Here is a 22,611-nt window from a genome sequence, read left to right as displayed (position 1 = left end):
TACTCAACACAGTTATTAATTCACACTTTAGGCTAGGCACCAGGGACACAACCAAAAACTACAATGTCCCTCCTGTTAACCCCACAGATACAGTAGCTGTCCCCCTCCTATGCCCTCACCCTCTGTGTACCTTATCCTGCAGAGCACATCTCTGCCTAAAGTGTTACATCTTTATTTGCACATTGTTTGTATTTTCAGCTATACAGTAAGTATGCCTAGGACAGTGCTTGGCACATCAGGGACACAGAAAATATCCGAATTAATTAATGAATAGAAGGAACACTTTAACACCCAGTACATTTTTAGGCCTGGATGGTGGGCACAGAGGTGTTTGTCTTGTGATAAATCATTGAGCTGCACATTTTTGTGACTTGTGGGGTTTTCCTGGTTACATTATCCTTCACGACAAAGAAAGTAAAAAAAAAATCCCCAGCTTCTTTTAAGCTTAAAATCACATTAAATTATTTATTTGCTGGCTACACCAACTGGTTCTTAATTGCCAATGTCAAAAAGCATTGAATAAAATCTCTACATTTTGTGCTGTCAAAGCTTAACCTAGGTAGCAAAATGTCTAACCGAAAGTATTATTGAGTGGTGACTCTGTTTAGGTTTTACCAAGTAAAAGGTTAAAGGGCATAACATTCTTTAGAATATGGCAATTCCCCACAGGCCAGTGGGTATCAAAAACATCAGACCAAGTAGCCTAACTTCTCAGGTCCTTCTCAGGTCAATTTGGGAAACACCCACTTGGGTGAGGGAATTGAAGCCTTAACTGTGGTTCACAGAGGAAGGTGGGTAGACCAAATACTTAGTAAGATAGAACTTGTTCCAGACTGGAAGTGGGTACAAAACTATATCCAGATTCATTGTAAAAAGTCACAGATGCAATGAAACATTCCAATTTGGCTTCAGTATTTAAAATAAATTCATTTGATGAGTGTGTTCTGCTTTTCAGAACCATAAATCTGTTTCATAGATAAAATGTGGCTGGCGAGGTTGGTGGGGATTCAGCATGGAGAATGAGATGGTACATGCTTCTGGCATTTTTATCACTGCGACCCCCCTCTCCAGTGTGTCCCAGCAAGAGACGACCTCCCCCTACAGCAGACATCACCCACACGTTGGTGAGCCGGTGCCAGGATAATGCCTGGGACTCTGGTTCTATTTGCTAAACAGGTTAGGGTCAGTAGCATTAAATAAATATTGTCATTGCTTATGAAAGCCAATATTTTAGAAACCAAAGAAAATAATTATGTCCTACTTAAGGGAGGTTTATTTCAAATCCTAGCTAGGGCCCCACTGCGGCCACTGCTTACATTTTTCAAAATTGATTTTCCACCACATAAACAGTTAGTCTGAAGTTACGTGTGACACTTCCTCCCGGTAACAATGATACAGTATCTTCTAAACATTTCCTGGTACTTCTCATTTTTCCTTCTTTCTGTAATGCTCATTTCTTTAACACATTCCTTCCAGGAGAATTTGTTCCTGGGTGTTACCACACTAAGGACTGGCCAGTGTGACCCAGGGAGGTAGGGAATCAGAAGCCTTTAGAAGGAGAATTTTAGTCATTCCTTGGAAATGAAGGTTCTGCTTGCATTTGCCTCCCCTCAATGAATGTTACTCACTTGCACATACAAAGCATTAAGGCCTTCACTAATCACTTTCCGATGTATTGCTCCCCAAGGCAATCTTGGGAACTAGAAGAAGTTGGTCTTTAGAGTTTATCCCAGCTCCCTTGCTGTCTCTATTAGGAACACTTACTGTTTCTTCCCTGAGGTCCCCATGCACCAACCCCCCCCCCCCACACACACACACAAATCTCCCTAGGGTTTCCCCCCATGGTGTGATGTCAGGGTACAAATCTATCCGGCCTCCTCCAAGTTCACCTGCCTCTTTCTTCAGCAGTAAGATCTCTGCTTCTTGTTTCCCTGTGGTAGCTATGAAAAGAACTAAGTAAGGGTATTAATATCTGACAAATGACCTAAAGCTGTTTTTGGAGGCAGAAATCAATAGACTTACAGAGGACCGCAATTCCCTTCAACACTCCCTATTAGGATCTGAGTGGCAAATCTCATAGTTTATAAACCTTGGTTTTCTCACCTATCAAATGGGGTGGACAATACATATCCTACACTGTCATGAGGCTCAAACTAGGTGAAGGAGGTGATTGCTTGCCTACTGTAAGTTTTGCAACTGTACAATATTGTTTTAATTAATGATACGGGGGTGGGGATTTCATCCTCCTTGACTCTCAGTTGTGAAAGTTATCACCTGCTCCACCAGTGAGCTGGGCTCTTCCTGGAGAGCAGAGGATACTTTGTTTTCCTGAGCTAAGAAACAAGTACTCCATTTCTCAATTTGAACCCCACACCCAACCCCCTACCCTCAATCTTTTCCGTTCATAAATGCTGGAGCCCCACCGAACCTTCAGTGAGAAACGCCTCTGAGAAACACAACCCTCCCCGGGCAGGTGGCTTACCGTGGAGAATCAGGGTGCACACAATGATAGCATTTATAACCTGAGAGTAAGAACCTTGCCTCTGTTCCAGGCCTGTAGCCCCACTAACTAAATACAGGGCAAGTGGTACTTGAGAGGGATGGAATATACTTCTGACTCATTAGGAATCTCTGGCAAGAGAAGTCAACTGTAACTGAATATTGCCTGGCAAGGTGTGATGTCTAGGTGGAGCTAGTCGTCAAGGGATCCTCTTCATAGGAAGTTCTCGAGGGGGGGGGAGGGGAGGGAGCCTACCCTTCAGTATCTGAGCCAAGTGTTTCCAAAATGTCTAAGCATACATTGTGCCATGCTGGAGAAGGGCAGAGAAAGGAGAAATATTCTAAAAGCTCATCCACTGAAAAACACACACATTGCCCAGTCTTTACATCAGTACTGCTAACTAGCACACCAAATACCACGTTAGGTTTCTGAAAAGGATAGAAATTGAGACAAGCTTTCGTTCTGAGGCTCAGGTCAGTGAAGAAGGTTACGTGGCCAAAGCTGTAGGATTCTAGTATTAGTGGGTTTGCTGGTTTCCCCTCATACAGAATTGACTCAGGGCTTCAATTAAAATGGAATCTCAAAGAAAAATCCTCAAAGGCCAAATTCAGTAGGAAAAATACTTTCAGTGATTTTTATTGGCTTGAGACATTGCTGCTGATACTCCCAGCCACGTCTTGATCTGATTTTGGTCTAAAAAGAAATCTAAATGCCTCATATCTCTAGGTTAAAACTCCTTTCTATGGGTTAAATTTAAATCACACTGAGATAACTGTACTATTTATACTTAGCACAAATGGAAATTCGCAGGAATAGAGGACCCCGCATGTCCCACATGTCAATAAAATGATTGCTTACCATTGTATTTAACGAATCGGTTACAATCAGCCTAATATTGCATCAGTCTGTTGCTGTTTTGTGACGGTTAAGCATCAGAGAATGAAAATATCGTGGGTAAACCTCTCTCCTCAGTTCCAAGGATCGTCGGAAGACTCCCTAGCCAGCTCTTTGAATTGCTGTGGTTCCTAGAAAACTTTATTTGAGCGGTTTGTGAGCAGGACAGCTGCCTCTGTTTTTCCAGCATTACTGTGGCTTCAGAGCAAGAGCTCATGGGCTCATTTGAAAATTCTTTCAGTGTTTTCATCCTCGCTCGTGGCATCACATTATATTTTGGTGTACAGAAAGCGCAGTGTGTGAGGAGGATAATATCATATCAAAAAGAACCCTGGAGATAGCTGTAAAGTATACCAGTTAGCAACTCGGCAGAGAACCTTCCATCAAACAACCTGAAGTGAGGTTGCTTTGTTCATTAAACTGACCTACATGAACCATTATTGCTATTTGGCTCTGAATTATTAAAAATCAGTAGCAAGATTTAGCACACCTCTAACTCCGGGCTCTACTGTTCTTCAAGATAAAAACAGTCTCTCTTTGTGCTGGTTAGAAAACATATGTGAACGTACTAGCACTCAGCTTCTCGTGATAACCTTGTTAGTGTCTATATAACTGCATGTAACCACTCAGCATGACATCCTTTTCCATTTCTCTTTATGAATAATTTTGTTATACCTCATCCATTTTCTAGTGCTCTTTATTACAGCATGCTACTACATTTATTAGAGTTCCCATCAGAGAATTCTTCTTGTTATCCTTAATAGTGCCATGTACTGCCCTCTCTTGACTGTAAACCTGGCACCGTTCAAAGCACATTTATTAGTTTATAACCCTTACATTTTAAATTCCTGCCAAGAACTTCCTAGGTGAAGACTAAGTGAAGACTAAGTTTGTAATAAATATTCACACACACACACACACACACACACACACACACACACTACCACCACTCATATTAGAATTGTAGCACCCAGGACCTGCGTTTTAGCTCATGAACATCAGAAAACTCACGGGTTAATAACTTCTTCATTTATACCTGTTATGACCAGGCACTGTGGCAAACTCTAAGCAGCAGGTACTTCCATTTGCTTCTAGAATACACACTTGGATTTGAAGCTTTGAGTTAAATTGGGGGGCCTGTTGATTTTAGTGCAACAACACTGCTGTCCTGGGTTTTGTTGTGTGGTCTACCTCACCCTGACTGGAAACAGAAACAGGCTTGGAGTAAATAGAAGCCTCAGTTTTTTGATGATTTCTCAGCAGCGTAATCCAACATCCTTCTGAGGCTGGCCAGATTAGATATTAGTTGCTTGATGCTAGCAAACTGCCAATGTGGGGCTTCTTACAAGATCACCTTTGAAAATAGCTATCCATATGCAGAGATAACGGAAAATGAGTGGGTAGCACACCCCTTTGTTGTTTCTGTAGTCGCCTTCTCCCAAGGAACTGAGCGGTCACTCTGTGTTTCTGTCCTATTCTTCAGAGGGAGGAGTGAAGAGTTTAGAAAAGGAAGGGCATCGCCAATCAGAGCAAGAAGAGCGAACATGAGAAGGACAGTTGGGGTGGAGGGGGAGCCGTTACTACCTACAGAAAAAAAAAACCTTTCAGAAACGGAATGTGCCAAATGTATCTTCACATATAACCATAAAAATCACTAAAAGCTTTCGCCACTTTTGCTTCATATGGATTTACTTCTTTTACCAAACAATAAAATACATTGTTACAGGAAGATGTAGGTGTACACATGCCAAATACCTTAGACTTTTTGGAGCTCAAAAGGCCCTTATTATGCAGCTGGCCCCCCAAAGTCTTCATAGATTGCAAGAAGCAGCCATTGACAATAATAAGGGGACCTGGCATGTGGCGGAAATCCATGGGACTTCATTCAAAATTATATTCTGCTTTGATTCCCAGAGATGTGTGTTCTCTACCACCAAGTTCAGGAACGGCTATACATAACATCAAGAGCAGTCCTTGGACAGACAAGAGGCACGTCCTCTCTGGCTTCTGTTTGTATTAGATGTTATTATTATTCCACAGTAAACTTTTCTTTTGCAGCCTTTGTCACCCCCTTGTTGCTGTTGGCATCAAGAATATGCTGGCCATTTGCTTTCTGGGAAGATTCATGCCTAGTAGCCCTTGTCACTCTTACTACCACTTCACACTCACAACAGAGGTGGCAGATTAAAAAAACTTTTTTTTAATGTTTTATTTATTTTTGAGACAGAGCAAGAGCAGGGGAGGGGCAGAGAGAGAGGGAGACACAGCATCCGAAGCAGGCTCTAGGCTCTGAGCTCTGAGCTGTCAGCACAGAGCCCGACGCGGGGCTCAAACTCACGAGCTATGAGAACTATGAGATCATGACCTGAGCCGAAGTTGGACGCTTAACCGACTGAGCCACCCAGGAGCCCCTAAAGGTGGCAGATTTAAAGACAAACTATCCAGAGGTGGGAGGAGCTTGCAATTGGATATATCCTAGTTGGTTATTTTTGTGCATTTATACAAGGACTGTTAGAATGGTGGCAGTTTTTTCTTTTCTTTTTTCCCCCTTGGTCATCCACAAAAGACAGCAACATTTCATTCCCTTTTCCCCATCCCCTACCCATCTGCTTCCTGATATTAACTTCTCCACAACTGCCTCTGTAAATACTAATTGCATGCTACATTTCATTTTCAGCAAAATGGAGGCCCTTTCTTAAGTGTCTAGTTAAGAGAATTGCCTGCCAATCTCTGTAGTTCTTAACACGTGAATTCTGGAGTATGTTCAAAGATGAAGCTTCAGTGATGTCTTAGAAGAAAGTTTGATATTGGTATTTGAAGGGCAAGAAGAACTGGCTTATGAAATCTTAGTGTGAGGAGACCTCTCGATATCATCTAAAGGACAGACCAAGTGAAATGTGTCCAAGACATGCAAATATGAGCTGCAGAAGGAAGAAAGGTATAAGAGGGAGGAAAATCTAAGAAAACTGGAAAAATTCCAGAAGATCTCTTATGCTGGTGAGAACAGAAGGCAGAAGAAGAGGAAGCATAAATGTCAAGAAGATGAAAAGCTTAGCCTCAAGAAAGATGAGTAGCCAAGGGGGACCAGAGGCTTGGACTTAACACCTGGGATCAAAAGCCAGCAAAAGGAGAACTAGTCAGTGACTCAGCATGAAGTAAGGAGGCCAAGTGCAGGTGGTTTCGTTTTAATATATTTCACTGGGGTAGGGACTGTTGGTAGGGGTACAAACCAGTAACAAAGATGAGGGAAATAGTCCACTTTTAAGCCCAACGAAAATCTCAGCCAATTACCACTAAAAAATTGGTCAATATATATTGAAGATAAGATTGATTGCTATTTGATTACAATTGATTTGTACATAATACAAATTTTGCAATAGACTCACAAAACTGCCCCCAGATGTACATGAATTCCTGCTTAGATAAACACAAGATGCCAAAGCCATGTTCTATCTGGAATCTCTCCATGGGCAGTTTTTGCTGAGACTTTGGCACCTCTTCTCTTATTTTTGAAGTCCTCCTCTAATCAGAAGATTACAGTTTTAATACTCTTACTCTATTTTGCTCCCATATCACCTCCTTAGTTTCCTGAAAGTGTTTCTAATTCAGCAAACCATTTTTCTTCCCCTTGGTGAAAATAAGTGTTTGTAATGTGGACCCCATTTTTGGTTCAGTGGTTAAGATTCTTCCTGAACGATCATTTCTTTTGATCGTCATTGCTCAGTGTTGGATGTACCCAGAGAATTTGGATCCTAGGACAAATGTACAAACTGTAGGCTTACTATTTATCTTTGTGAGAGAGACTGTTTACCCCAACTTCTTGAGCCAACTTGGAAACAAGTTGGGAAATACTATGGTTAGATAAAATTCTGAATCCCTGTGATGACTGTAAAATTTTTTCTATAATTACTTGCATGTGTCACTGATGGAAGGTAATTAGAATGGGTCCATGAAGGTGGCTTAATATTCTTACACTACGCTTTTTATAAGCGTTATTCAGCTTCTTAATCTCTCCTATCACTACACTCCATCACTGCCGTATTCTTCTTCACATTGGGATTTACCTGGTCTTTGCTCCAAGAATCTTAGACGTCAAATACTAATTCTTGTAATATTTTACCTACCCAACAAATGTTATTCATTTATATCTCCAGATTTGTAGAGTTTGTATTATTTTCCTCCCAAGTTATGAAAAATACTCATTTCCTTAAAAGAAACCTAAATTTATTATATTCAAAATTTTTGTTTTTAAATTTTGTCAATTTCATTTATCAACAATCATCTAATTCCTAGATATTAGTATATGTATGTAACCATCATTGAAAGTCTAATTTTTGGCTTTACTGAATGTACTGATATTATTTTCCTTTAGCTCTTAACATTCTGGGAATTGTAATGCATCAAAGCAATTCAAGTATTGACAGTAAATGGGGTTCACACAACACTTTCCATGTTGGATTTACTTCTATAAGCCTTTAACTAAGATTTCTAGTGAAGATTGTACTCTTTGATCACCCAGAACCAACAGTGGCTATGGAAAAATTCATGAGTCTTAAGGATGGCCAATATTCCAGTATCGATGCCACAGCTTGCAATATATAGCCATATTATTCACATGGAAGTTTGCATGATTAAATGGAAGCATATTGATAAGTAAACTTTTCTTCATGGATTTCTTGTTATGAAAGTCTTTTATGTTACCTGAATCAAATAAAATAGTCCAAACAGAAACAGGTTGTTTGCTTAATGGTCTGTGAAACTAGGACTGATGATTGCACTTGTAATTTCTGGCACTGAGGCTCTCAAACATTTAATAAAATCATCACATTGCTAAAATTTCTCCTCCTCTTGCCTCTGCACCTTGTTATGGCTCAGAGATTTAATTTCAATACAGTAATCAACAGTGTGATGAGGAGATTGTGGGTTTCTTTTCAGAAATGTATTACACAAAGAAACACAGAGAACCCCTTTCTCAGCCTGTACGAAAGAGGATGTAAGCAATGGACATCCATTTTGACTTTCCTGAACTCTGCTCAAATATCCCTCCACTCTGTAACTCACTGCTCCCCAGATCTTATTGCTTGTTTGTTCCCACCTTTAAAAAATTCAAGATACCAAACTAAACTTCTATATACATACTTTATTTATCAATTGTGTTACCACGTATTCTCTCAATAGATGAAAATATATGCACAGAATATAAATTTATAAGAATAAAGTCAAATAAACACTATTTTTCAAGATCATTAGCTGATATCTCAGTGCATATGTTCCATTTGAGGTTTATTGTCATGATAGTGAATGATAAACCCATATGTTGAGTTTATTTTTTAATATTTTTTACTCATTTGGAAGGATGTTGGAAGATCCAAATAAATCTTAATTGCTTTTAGCTCACAGAAAGAGTTTATTCTGTGAATGGACTTGTCAGCTTTATACCTTCCCTATATTCATCTGTGCTTGCATTACGGGTACTATCTTCAATCAGTGTTATTTCTTTGCTGGAAAATTTGTGAACCACTTGTCCATTTTAGCAGGGTTTTTTTAGTTAAAATCCAATAACACAATCTATAAATTCACATGCCTGGCCCTACATAAACCAGAAGATAGCACAATATGGGTAAAATAAACAGATGAATTGAAGGTGACTCTATTTCACCATTTCACCTTACAGAACTGCTAGCCTTCTTCCAACGACGCTTAGATGACACGTGGTCCTCTCAAACATGGGGTGAGTGAGGACTATTTTAATCTGTTATTAAATCTTAGCAAAGGTTAATTTCATTATTATTTATATGGACAACAAACATACATGGAAGCCACAGTATTTTCTTTTCCTACTCCAATGGATCATCTTGCACAGAGGGTCATATCTACATATTCCAAGTCTGGAGATTCCTGTCTTAATTGATAAATCTGAAGTTCAGGCTCATACCTTTGTTTCTGCTTCTGCTTCTTTTTCATTCATTCTTTTTTTTTTTTTTTTTTTTTTTTTTTTTAAGTGATCTTGATGTTAAGGTCTCCTTTCACCTTTTTAGAATGACAGTATGAGAAGCTATTTGAGAGCTCAGGGCATATGGACAGGGTTTGTCCACTGAAGGCCTCTCCTTTAGGACAATTGCTCAGAGAACTCAAACTCTTTAGAGTCTCATACTTTTTCTCTTCTATTTTTAAATAATTTCTCTGGATGATTTTATAAACCCTGAAGACACCAGATATATTACCACCTAAACTTCTCTTCTGAGCTAAACCCATATATGTAATAACTACCTCCTAGACATCTCCACATGAAAATCGAACTTTTTTAAAACTGAATTTACATTTTTGATTACTGGCTTTACCATCCGCCCTTTACCCAAGTAAGAAACCTTGACCTTTCCTTCTTTGCTTGCCTCATTCATGTCAGTAGATTCCTTTTATTTTAGCCTTACAATCTCTCCAAGTTGCCACCCTACTACCCTGCTTTAATTAATATTTTCATTATTTCTACTTAAATTATGAGACATTTCCTATTTCCTCCAGTCTTTTTACCTTCCAGCAAATTCTCATACTATTGCTAGATTGATCTTTTTAAGAGACAAAAACTATGTTACTCCATTTTGATAACTCTATATTAATGGATCCCCTTTGCTCATAGCATAAAAGAGTTTGCCTTTTAAGGGCACGAAGACTTCCCATGACAGGGCAGTACTGCCTCATCTCCTTGCTTACTCCTTGTGACTATTCTTTCACACCATGGGCTCTGATCATTTCAAACTGTTTGAAAATACTGACAAGTGCTTTGGTCTTCCATAAAGCCAATCATTCCTAGACTGTCCCTCTGTCTGAACATCCTCCAACTTCAATTTATGCTGATCTGGAACACTCCTACTGACTTGGAAACTTAAATTTTTCATCCCCAAATTCTGCAGGCAGGATTGCCATTATTCTACACCAAGCATGTACCTTTCACTTCATTTCAATTGATTTACATATTTTCTCTTCCAGTGTGTGGTAAGTGCGATCTTAGCAGGAGCCATTTCTTACCTATGTTAATAGAATCTGGCACAAAATCCAGTATGTAGCAGCAAAAGATTTCATTATCAATGTGTATCAGGAGCTGGTCTAGGTGCTAAGGGTTCAGGAGTGTACAAAAAGGGTTCTTGCAGCACACATTAAGCTACAAAGAATGTTACCATATTTTATAATCTAGGTAACAATACTGTATAGTTCACATTACACGGATTTAAGAGAATTGTCCCAAGTGGTAAAAATCACTTTGGAATCACCAAGCTGACCACAGACTGAAAATTAACTCTGCATCCAACAAGAAAATTTCTATCTTATAATCAGATCACAAGCTCTTATTCCCTGAATGCAATTTTTATGGCATTACATTTTTAAAGTAAAAATGGAAATATTTATATAAAATGAAGTGCATTACCTTTTAAATGTCTGTTTTTGATAATGTCTACTAAGCTACATCTTTTGAGCATAATTTATCTGGTAAATAATACCTGCTAAGTAGTCAGTATTCGATAGTTATTTGTGAATATAACTAAATAATGATAACTAATTAATTTGGGTCAAGAATCAACATGATTTTTATAAGTTCCCTTTAAGGAATAAAACTAGATTAAAAGTTGAATGAGCTGGAGCTAATGTTAATTTCACCATATGCAATTCATATGATGCTCAATGTTCTACTCTAATCTTTACAAATCACTGATCCATAGGCCTGATGCTTCTGTCTTTGAACCAACTTCAAAATTTTGCCACATATAATAATGATAAATTACTATGGGCCAGATCCTATATGAAGTATTTTCTTCCCAGTTTTATTGCTATATAATTGACATAATGTATGAAGTGCTTTGCATAAACTGTCTTGTTGAGTCTTTACAACAACCCCACGAACTAGATTCTATTATTCTTTCCATTTTACAGATAAGGAAGCTGAGATTCAGTGATGCTGAACGATCCGCCTATTCTCACAATGTTAATAAATAACAGAGCAAGATTTTGAACTCAGGGATTTTGGCCTTCACATGCCCTGGCTTTAACCTCTGCCTCCCTGCAACTCCTGCAGGGCACTGATCCTGAAGGACAGGACTCAATGGTTAATGAAATCACCAAACCCTGTCTGCAAACATATCTGTTATCTCCTGGGATTGAGGGATATGCACAAAGTACACACAGTAAAGGGGGGAAATGGGGAAGAGAAGAGGGGAAAGATGTGACCTGAACACGGAGGCTACTGGTCTTCAACCTCAAAGATTTTCAAACAAGAACATGTCATTGGCTCAGAAAGAATCAAGAGGAAGTAGTACCACACCAATGTGAAAACTGTTTATGAGAAAAATACATGAGAGCTACTTTCTGCCTCTGCTTCACGTCAGTTTTAAATCTGTGCTGGTGTGCTCAATGTTACGGTGTCCTGAAGGTATCTGGAAGCAGCAGAGTAGGCTGGACAGAAGGACCAGAAATGCATCACTGCAAGTTGAGATGAGTAGATTCAGGATAAACTGGTCTATTGGGTTAGCTCTAGTTACCAAGCATGATCCTGGTAACTGGGACTTAGGCAATCAGCTTTTGAAAGAGTATTGGATTTGGATTTGGTGAGTTGAGGACAGAATGAGAAAAAACAGATATCACAGTGAAAGATCGGGAAGGATGATGACAGGGAGATGGATGAAGGGAGAGCCAGGAACAAACTTCACCTATGTATTCTATTCTGTGTGGCTATTTCCACGATGTAGCAACTTATGAACTCCTAAAGGTAGGTCCACCTCACGAGTGGGTTCTGTATGATGAGCCAGAAAATGTGCCTTGGAGGCAGACCTATACTCAAATCTGGGTTCCATTTCTTACTATTCTGCAAGCTCATCTCATCTGAACCTTGGCTTTCTCTTCTTTCAAATGGGAATAAGAATATCTCCCAAAATTATTGTAAGGATCAAACGGCTCACGTATGATGTCCCCAGTGCATGGCTACGAGCTAGTAAAGTTTCAATTCTCCTTCTTCTCACTTGGTAATTTCACTACAAAAGTGAACGTGCCATCTATGAATAGTTAGATTCACACATGCACACTCACACACACCCCTCACTGGCTTAAAGGAGAAAAAATGGAAACAGCCACAATTCGAATGTGGAAAATAGAAAGATTATGCTCTGACCCTGTTTCTTCCCAAATGTCATGCTAAAATTTACAGCAACCTTTAAAAAAGAGATTGTTATTCAACAGTCAGAGCTCAAAAAGCAGCTTCTTACAAAAGTCAGACTACCAAGGGTCTGCTAGGAAAGTACCCCGTCTACCCACTAAGCTGATTCTTATCTTTGGGAAAAGTTGTTTAGAAGAACCTTCAGATTTTCTTTAGAGTCAACCATACATAATCTTAAATGATAAGACCTTTTGGGAAATAAGATCTGAGACTAATATCTGCTTGAGACTCAAGTTAACCAAGATCAAAACCATGACTTTTGCTGGACATGCTGCCCTCAGTCCAGCATACACCCTCTCTCCCACTTAAGGGTTCAGCTCTGTCTGCATCTATCTCCCTTTCTGTAAGTATGACAGCATTTCACAGAGTTCTGTTTCTTGTCCCTAGACTGTGTCTAAGCAAAAAGATAAACGTGGAATATCCTACTTACAGTTGCTCTCTGACTATGCATGATACATAATGACTATAATAATTATGTTTTATGTTAACCTCTAGATACCTCAAAACACTGCTTCATTATCAGTGAGTATGTCTGGATGAGAATTTAGAAGATTTAGCCAGCTCTCTAAGATAAGATTAAATAGAAACACACAGTTCTTTTATGTGTCTGGCACTATTCTAAACGTTTGTCATATATTAACTAATACAGCGCTCCTCCAAACCTTATAAGGTGGATACTATTATTATCCTCATTGTGCACATGAGGAATTTTCAGGGACAGAGAGGTTAAATAATTTGCCCAAAGTGAAGAAGCTGGTAACTTCAGAGGCTGCTCTGTGTTCTAATCTACTCTGACACAGGGTACTGTTCTTCAAGGCACTTGGAACACTTTGTTTCTGAAAAACAGAGTAGCTTCTTCCTCCCCATGACAAAATTTTCTTAGTACAATGAAATTCTTGTTCTGTTCCACCTTTTCCCCAACTCCTTGAAGATGGACAAACAACTTTCTTACAATATGGAGAAGTATTACTGAAAAATTTACTGCCAGGTTGAGACCTTGCATGCCACACTAAATTTTTATGACAGTTATAAACACCTAAAAAATCTAAGTCTATCATGGGACTGCTTATAAATCCTAATAATAACTCAGACCAAGCAGCATCATAAAAGAGTAGAGTGGCTAAAGTGGAATAAGCAAGAACAAAGGTTTGGATGATTTCTTTAGTTTGATGTGTGGCTCTTCTTGTCTTTCTCTGTAAGATATTGAGAGAGGGGTGGGGGGGGGGGGGTTGGAGGGTGGAAGAAAAAGGAAGCTTCCCATAGGAGCCCCACTAGATCTAATTTTCTGAGCTCCAGTTTTCTTTTAAGTAAAATGGTATTCAATACATTGTAACGCCCTTTGAAATTCCATCTTACTAAATCCGCTCAGGATTTAGGAGGCCAATTTAATAAGTGATTGTAGAATTCCCGCCATCTGAGTGCTGCCTCAGGAGTTATTCTCCTGTTGTGTGTTTCTTTTTAAGTATTGGAAGGCCTGGGGAAATACTAAACAGAATTATAAAAATGAATTATACAAGCTATGACTTTAAAGTAATGAGACTAATTCTACAGCCACACCTGAAAATCAATGCTATTGCCATAATCATACTTGCACTTTTAGTCAAAAAAGCACAACACACAATCAGAGGGATTAGGGAGCAAAAATAAAAGGATTAGAAGAATACACATCAAACTCAGAATAGTGGTTACCTCTGGGATTACAGAAACTCTAGCTTATGCTATAATGTTCTAATTTTTTAAGCACAGTATGTTCATATATTTAAAAAAAATCATCTAACATATTCTAGTCTAAAAAGTATCTTGAATAACTCAAAAAATTTGTCGTTCAACATTTTTTTTTCATGAATTTTCAAAGAATGAGATTTTCTGCATTCAAGTAGTAACCATTCCATTCTGAGGCAATACTGTATTCTCACATTACTTCCATTTTAGGATTGGCATAATGATTGTTTCTAATAAGAAACAGAATAAGGTTGCCATGAGTGGGATCACACTGATTTCTTTGATGTAAGAATCAAACCCTGTCGCATTCCTAATTAGACTTTATGCATTAATATATCCAGTCAATCTCTTCAATATACTTAAGAATCTCACCATTTAAAAAAAAGCAGGAAGAAAGAAAGAATCTCACTATTCACTGCATTTCTTTTAGTTGACTTATGACATTATCACCCACTGCAGTAGGCCCAGTGATTGGGTTCCATATACATTTCTCAGATCTCTAGAAGAAAATTCATTTTCTCTCCCCAGAGAAGAAGAAAAGTGAAGAGAAATCATGGAGACCTAAACCTGAATTTGTCATCATGAGCAAGTGCTAATGGATGATGGTGGGAGAACTGTACCTTCAGGCAAAAATGATCTGTTCGTTGATCTGGTCCTTGGAAGAAGTTGCATATATACCTTAGAATACCCAACATTAATAAACATATATCTTGGTAAAGACTCAGGAAAAAGTATATTTTCATTTTACTCACAGTAAAAATATTGGTCAACGTGAAATTAAGTGAAAACAATACTCCTCCTTGTCCCCTTCCCCCCCACCCCAAATCTCAACCTCCTATAAAGCCTTTAAAAACAAAGTAACAAAAATTTATGTGTTTTTTTCTATTAACATTTGATTGGTATTTATAATGCAGTATAGAAAGATGAAGTTTGTTTTTTTTTAGAAAAACTTTTAAGAGGAGAAAATGGCAAGTTACAACAACATACCAATGTGCTTTGTGCTGACGTTGCGTAGGGTACCCACTGACACCATGGTACTCTCTCCCACAAGCTGGGCAGAAACAGAGAACAGCAGGGGAACAAGATAGCTTCCTGCTCTTCAGAATGACTCCAATGTGGAAAAAATAGTTTTTCAGAAAAATCATGGAGGTGGGGGGAATAAACATGTAGCCCTTGTCATTTGGTGCAGGTGTGGATCCATGTATCTATTCACATATACAATTATTGACAGTAAAATACAAGTACAATAGATCATAATCATTGAGAACTTATCAAGCCTTCTTGTAAAGGCTGTTGACAGTATGAAGTGGAAGACGAATCCCTGTGGAGGGACCTGGGATAAGATTCTTGACTCTTTCTTTATGAAATAGTGAAATTAACTGGGAACGTCTCCTATGACTGCACCCTGAGGCCTAGTGATATTCATACATTAACACTCCAACCCAGGGAATTAAGGTATAAATACTAGCTTCAATCCATCCCCCAACCTGCTCCTATTTGACCAGAAAGCCTTGCAATACTCTGTGCTTACAGGGATAGTATGTGTGCATTAGCAAATGAGACATCATGGGAAAATTAACTCCTTAGAAAATTCAAGTGGATGTATTTGTAAATATCAGCATTTATATTGAAAAGTTTCAACCAAGGAATTTTAAGAAAATTAAGAAATAAAAGTTTGTAATTAATAAACATCAGAGGCATAAGAAAATATGCCCAGACAATGCTAAGATGTCTCTCATAGTGAAGTGCTTTTGATGCTATATCCACTCTTACAATGATTTCTGTAAATGACTGATCAGCTTTTAATCATCACCTCCTGACTGATATGTGTGCATAGATAGAAAGGGTATGGGCTTTAGAATCAGGCCTAGAATCACATGCAGCTTCCCTTACTAGTTATATGTCCCTGATCGAGTCATCTAACCTCTCTGGGTCTTATTTTCTTTATATGCAAAATGGAAGTAATAAGGCTTCCTTCATGTAATTGTGCGATATAAACATAATATATTATTCATCTGGAACAAAGTTGGTCCTCAATAATTGGCAGATAACTTTTTAATTCTAGTATCAGTAAAATGAATGCCATTTTAACAACAGCTTTACCTTCTCCTGGGAGTAAATCACATACAGCACTAACAAGAACAGAAAGGACACGGCATCTATTCAGCTCCTAGTATATGCCAGGAATTTCATTTTGCACTTTATATACGTTATCTCATGAAATTGTCCCAGTAATCTTAAGAAGTAGGTATTCTTAGCTATGTCTGAAGATGAGATGACTGGGACTGAATTAGATTAGGCATCCTCCTTAAAGTCACACAGCTATAAATGTCAAAGTATCACAGAGTGAGGAATTCTGGAATGCTGCTTATTCGTCATTGCCTTGCTAATTGAGTCCCTGTATCTTTCCAAATTCATTTTTAACCATGATATAGCGTCAGGTGTAATATCTATGATCGTAAAATTCCAGTTCTCACTAAAGTTGTCTTCTGGCAAGCTTTGCAAAGAGCTGCAAATACTGCTTAGCAGTTTTGTGACGATGTCCAGAAATTTTAGTAATGCAGAGCTTGGGATTTCAACCTCGGTGTTCCATAGATCTTCTCTATAAGGGTTTATTTTTCTTCATCATGGCAAAAAGGAAGACCTTGCATTTTCAAGGTTCAAATAGACCCTTCTATTTCTCGCATTTCCTTCAAATCGCCTTGGGTGACAGTTGATCAAGTATTCTATACTACGTCAAAACTGTTTGTGGAAAAGCTCCAGGAAGCTGTAAATTTCAAAATGTGTAGGCTTGTTGTCTTCAGAGTACAATAGCTAATAAAGTCATAAGGGCCTCAAGGTCTCGTTCTTACCTTGTAGGCCCCCAACTTGCAAAAACTGCAAAGATACACACAAACACTCCCTGACAGTCACATGCAATCTCCTGGATTTGCCAGATCACTGGAACATTTGTATTTGCAAAGTTTGAAGAGATTTTATTTAAGAAGACTAATCTTAGAATTGTCAGAGTAACTGTAAAACAATGCAGAATGCACAGTTGCTTTGTCTCTCACTGGATGTTTAAGAACTACTTTAGTGAGTCATCATAAAATATGTCTAGTATAGCACCTTGCATTAAAATACCTTAATACAGTTGCTAAATGAATGAATAAGTTACTTTAAGAGTAAAACATACCAAAATTGTCTTTCCTCTTTAAAGCGTATAAAAATAATTTTTGATTAAGGTAGACAGATAAATCATACTAAACGCATGCTTTCAGAATGGACAAGTTTATTCTCACTTAACTAATTCTTAAAGCATCTTTTAAAAAAGTTTTTATTTACTTGAGAGACAGAGAGAGAGAGAGAGAGAGAGAGCGCACGCACATAAGCAGAAGGAGGGGCAGAGAGAAAGACAGAATCCCAAGCAGGCTCTGCACCATCAGCACAGAGCCCAGTGAGGGGCTCGAACTCATGAACTGTGAGATCATGACCTGAGCTGAGATCAAGAGTCAGACACTTAACTGACTGTGCCACCCAGGCACCCCTTAAAGAATCTATTCTTAATATTTATGCTCAGAATGTACAAAAGTGTATGAAAATCACAAAGAAAACATATATATAATGCTACTCCTATGTATTTATAAACAATCTAGGTAGCAATTATTATTTCATGATCTAAATACTAAAAAGAAGAAGTACAGAGAGTGCTATGAGCTCAATATTTATTCATTTATGAGCAAAATTAAGTAGTTTGAAACGTTACATTTATTTTAAGAATAGGAATAATAATAAAATCTACCATGTTTTTGTTTTGTTCTGTTTTGTTGTTGTCTTAGTGGGAGCCACCTGTTTAACGTATTACCCTCTATGGAGAATTCCAGATCCTTATGAAGTTGGTCAGTTGGAGCAGCCAGACATTTTGGCAAATGATTTAACCATTTCATTCATGTTACTATATTTTTTTTCATAATTCTTCATTGCCTTCAAATAAAGTCCAAACTCCACAGCATGGAATTCAAGGCCTCTAATAATCAGACTTTGCTTTCTTCTAATATCAACTAGGACTCTTTGATTCCCATCAAATGACACCAACTATGACTTCCTTAATCAAAAATCAAATTTGTTAGAAGGCTCTGCAGTGTTTGCAGGTTGGAAAGGAACGCTGCAGAGATTAGGTGCAGGGAGAAACCATGCTGTTCCAAAAGGCCTCTAAGTTAGAAGCTGCTTGACTGTTCCATATGGAAATGCTCTGTAAACAAAAGGACCTCAGTGATTTCCAGCATTTTGTCACTCTTTTTTGCCTTCAGTCTAACAGAAAGGAGGGCATCCTCCTAGCCCTGCCCAACAGTAGCCAATGGGGAGAATCTAAATAAAATCAGGTTCATATTACCCAAGAAAAGGGGAACGAATGCTGGCAGAAAATAACAATAACTGTCCATCTCTCCTCTACAACTTTTTGCCCCTCTTTCTCTGTTTCTTCAACCATATGGAAGAACTTTCAGGTCCATGAATTTCCACATGATCTCACTCCTCTGTGCCTCTACACATCTTTCCCTCTACTAAAAAGCCCTTCGTTCCTCTTCTGCCCTCATAACATAATTTTAAGCCAGCCTCCACAGCTCAATTTCTTCTCTAAGAGCCTTGCCAACATCCCTCTTCCACTCTCATTCCCTAGCTGAGTTGGTGTCGTCCTTCAGTTTTTCCATAGCATTTTCTGTTCACTTCCATCGTACCACTTAATCATGGGTAGTGCTGGAATTGCTGATTTCCCTACTTCCCCTTCTCGGGCCTTTCCCTAATGTTTGTTTGTCTTGAGCTGTCCACTCTTCTCTTTTCATCCTTATCTGTACCTTGTGGGCCCTTGAGGCTGGAATCCTATTGGGTCTAGAGATGAGTGGTGTGCCCTCGGGAGGGTGAACCTGGGGAAGAGGCTATGCACAAGCCCAGAAAGTAGGGGTTCATCATTGGGCAAGGAATTCTGGGTCTCTGGTGTGTGGTCTAGAAGGAAGGGTGGCTCAAATTCTGGGTAAGCACATCTCCTTGGCCCCATGGAGAGAACAGTCAGAAGAGGGATTTAGGGTCCTCTAAAGCTTAGAGTCTAGTATGGGGGGCCCTGGCTACCTCAGTCTAAGGGCAATGTTGCCTCAACTAGGCTGTCAGCTACTTCAGAGGAAGTTACGGTTAGTTTTGTAGATCTAGCAACTCCTGTGGGTCAAGCATAGGTAGTGTCCTTTTTAAGGACCAAATGAACATATATTAATGAATCTCCATTTTCTCTGCAAAATGGAGATAATACTATCTGTCCTGTCCACTTCTCATGGCTGATGTGAGAGAAAGGAACTGATGCAAGAGTGCTTTGAAGGGAAAGAGTTTTTAAATATTGTTTCTAACAGCTTCTCAAACAGGTAAAGTGACATATGTTTGTTGTTCTTTCAGAATAAGAAATAGTAAAATGCTTTATCAAATCAAATAGATTAGAGTTCAGATTATATACTTAGCTCTTAGCACAGAACCTTAAGAATTGGATTATGATTATGAACAATCATTTTGTATTTTTAATTTGTATTTTTAATTTCCATAATTTATACTTTTCTTTTTCCCATTAAAAAATGTTAGGAAATCTATAAGAAGGGGCCTCAAACAGAAAGAACAGAAGCACTAACTGACGTAGGACATTAATTATTCTCAAGACACATAGGCTCATGAAAGATAATCATTTTAACACAGCAATTTCAGACTGACCTCCATTTTGAATGTGATTATAACCTAATTTTCTTTTCTGGAAGTTTACTCATATAGAAAAGAGGAGAATATGGGGTATGAAATAACCCCAGTAAGGTGGAAAGAGCAACAAGGATTTGATGCACACAGGTTCTATTCTGGACTAAGATATGGTCATTCATTCATTCACTAATTCATCCATTACTCCTACAGTGTAGAAGAGTTATTAAGCAGCTATCCTGTTATAGAAGTTATAGAAGCTGGTGTGGATAAAAAAAATAAAAGATGCAATGACATGAAAGGAAGACATTCTGCAAGGAACTTGTCTAGCGAGAAAGACAAAAGTAAGGCACAAAATATGGAAAAATGCCATAATGGTAAATACAAGCATAAATCTTAGTATAGAGATAGACATTTACCTCATTCTTTCTAAACCCTAAGGATTCCACAAATTTCAGCATTACAGAGTTGGTGATAAAAGAGAAATTAGCCCATTGAATGGATTCCTATTATGTTCTATGTTTGCTTGATTTTCAGTGCATTTTATATTTCTCATTTTTGTCAACAGATTGGTTGAGTAGCTACTACAAAACAAGATGAAGACAACCATGGCTTATTAAGCCTCAGTGTCAGCCAGGCTGAAACTGTCCTAGAGGACAGGGACAGTGCATTTAATTCCCTCCACTTACCACTTAGATCAGTGACACACAGACTCATTTCATAAGTGTTACTTGATGAATCAGATGTCTACATTTAAGTCTAAACCACGTATCCAAGCTTCCTATTATATAGTCAAGACCTTTGGACACCAACTACTTACTAGGAGAAAAATGTAGTTAACAGAAGCTGAGCCCACACTCACTTTTACCACCCTCCTCGCCCCCTGAACTCACATTGGTACCATTGAGTTGCAACCATGGCTTGAGAGAAAAATGGTATCTCATTGATTTCTCAAGATAAGATTAAAAATAACATGAATCAAATTTTGCAATTAAAACCAACAAAAATTGAGGAACACTAGCATTATGGTTATCAACAATTTTCACAATTGTATGATGCCATGCCAAGAAAACTGTAGCAAAAGGACCTAAAGAATTCCAAAGAAGAAACAAGTAACAGCCTTTTTAAAAAAGTTATCGACTCTGATACTCCAATGCTTGACACTTAACACCTGAAATGACCATGAACCACGCCGGGCCCTTTGTCATGTTGTATATGTAATACTTCTGAGTTCCTGGTACAAGCCTATATTTGTTTAACATCAGTCATGCATTTACTTCTCTCCAGCCAGGGAGATTGCATGTACCAGCTGTTTACACGTCTTCAGGAGGAGGAAAGGGAGTGACTAGCTCGCTCTGCACACTGTCTCATGTCAGAAAACTTTCCAAGTCACTGAGGGATGTGTGAGACCACAGAGTTGAAGGAAAGTTCGGTCTTTAGTATTTCCTTTTCTGTCTCCTTATGTTAGGAGTACTATCCACAGAGTCAGTCGGGTTCTCCTTTCAAGGCGCGACTGCACCGCCTCTGTTTCCTGATGACTGGGACCATGTGGCAGTCAATTGTTGAACCAGTAATGACTCCAAAACCTTTTGTAACCTCCCCAAGCTGTCTAGGAGATGACTCAATATATGCAGCCATCTTTGGGGGTTTTGTTTAGGCAGCTGAAAAGATTTCCCCAGGGGAACTGGGGGGAGAGAGAGAGAAGGAGAAAACCTGCTGATGGTAAATAGAAACTAATGGTATAAAATAAAAATGATGTGAAAATTACACAATGGTACAGGTAGGGTAGCCCTTAACATTGACTTACTTCATGGTCACCAGAGTCCTTTGCCCACCGTGTTCCCCTAAAGACCCTAGCGTGGGCGCCACATCTTTGCACTGCCACTGACAGGCCAATTGTGAAGACAGTGCTTTGGTTGCTTAGATGACAGAGACAAACTGCGATTTAGAGCCCTTTTTTGAGTTGTAGTTTTTAAAGTCATTTTGAAAAGAACAACATATATGTTATGGACAAAATAATGGTGGTGTAGAAACAGGTACAGAAAACGAAAGACCATTTAGAGAGTACTCAGGATCAGTTCTGAGCCCTGACAGTGTAAAAGACCCTGTACAGGATGTGCATACATGACTATAACCCAAACCTGATGCCCAAGCAGTTTTATAAGCAAGTTCTAACTTACACTAGACCTTCACTTTACAAAAGACACTCACAAATATCAGCTCATGTGATTCTCTCTGCAGTGCTGCAAAGTTGAGAGTGCACATAGGGAAATAAACTTTACTAGTTTAAGTGCATTCCCCAAGGCCATGGGGGTAAAATATAGCAGAGCCATATTGGTCATCAGATTCTAACTCCTGTGTTCTTTGTGCTTACAATAGGTGACTTCTTTGTGCTTACAACGCTTTACACAGGGAAGAGAGAAAAGGTATAAAACTATCGAGCAAACCATAACCTAGGAGATAATATCCTAGCAATACAGTCTCATATTTTGTTTCCTTTTTTTTGTTTGTTTTTTTTCATCCATCCATAGATACTGTTATGGCAATCCTTTGAACAGTAAGTTACATGTTGGCCAATTAGAAATGGATA

Source organism: Panthera pardus, unplaced genomic scaffold (genome assembly GCF_024362965.1).
Source record: "Panthera pardus isolate Hobbes unplaced genomic scaffold, ASM2436296v1 HiC_scaffold_11, whole genome shotgun sequence".
NCBI classification, from domain to species: domain Eukaryota; kingdom Metazoa; phylum Chordata; class Mammalia; order Carnivora; family Felidae; genus Panthera; species Panthera pardus.
This window is presented reverse-complemented; position numbering follows the sequence as displayed.